Source organism: Arachis ipaensis, chromosome B04 (genome assembly GCF_000816755.2).
Source record: "Arachis ipaensis cultivar K30076 chromosome B04, Araip1.1, whole genome shotgun sequence".
Lineage (NCBI taxonomy): Eukaryota > Viridiplantae > Streptophyta > Magnoliopsida > Fabales > Fabaceae > Arachis > Arachis ipaensis.
Window position 1 is genome coordinate 21,943,744 of NC_029788.2, and position 1,201 is coordinate 21,944,944.

The following is a 1,201-nucleotide window of genomic DNA, read 5'->3' on the forward strand; positions in this document are numbered from 1 at the left end:
TATTATCCTGTGCAATAAATTAAATACTACATTATTACATTAGTAATTTTTTTGAAATACATTAAGAGACCAGGATTTAACTGCCTAACTAAAGTGGTGTCAACTCCGATGAAACTACTCCCAGTTAGTTGACTAATCAAGTGTGTTTGTACAAAGAAATTTTAGAAACGGATATAATTTTTTCTTTTACAAATTTAGATTTTTTTTTATTAAATTCATTTGTTTAGAATTTTGCGAAATTTTTAAATTTTTTAAAAGATTCATAATATGTTTGATAGTTTAAAAAAGAAAAAAAATAAAAATATTAATTTTGCTTTTTTTATTTCTTTTATTTTAATATTTAATTATATATCCAGACTAAAAATTTTAAATTATGTCCAAACGTTACGTATAGTTGTCTTTGTATAAAATTACAGGCGTGCTATACATCAGTCTTTTTGGCATATAAGTTTATACAAATTGGTCCAAGTCTAACAAAAACAACTATCAATTTAGATTACGTGTAAACACGCGTTTCCTCAATTCTTGAATAATGCAAACGGTTCTTTTTCCTTAATCAAAATCGCAACGCTCAAAATTCAAACAACGATCAAAATCTCTCAAAAATCTCTCAAAATCGTCGCAAAAAGTGAAGGAAGTTTCAAAACTGAATTCAAAAAGAATTATAAAAAATGAAATAAGATGAAGAAGAAGCAACAACAGAAGATGAGAAGGAAGAAGAGAAAGAGTTTTGAATTTTGCAGAATTTATCGGTTCAAATCCACAAAAAATTTTTAAACAATAATCTACCGAAATTTGCTACAACTATACAAAAATGTTTCCTTTAATGCTGCATTTTTTTTCTTATTTCTTTCTTTTTTATAGTTGAATAAATGTAAGTTCATCTTTTTTCTAAGTAATTTTGCAGTATTACGTGTTTCTTCTTCTTCGTTTGATTTTTTTGTTTTTATTCTTGTTAAGAGAGTAAAACAAGAAGAAACTTGAGAAGGTAAAATAAGAAGAAAAAGATGAATAAGAAAAAAAAAAGAAGATGGTGATAATGATGAAAATAAAAAAGAAGAAGAAGCAGCAGAAGATAAAGAAAGAGGAAGAGGAAGAGTTTTGAATTATGAGAAGTTATTAGTACAAATCCACCGAAAATTCTTAAACAATACACATAAATGTCTTAAACAATCCACGAAAATTTATTGCAAATACACAA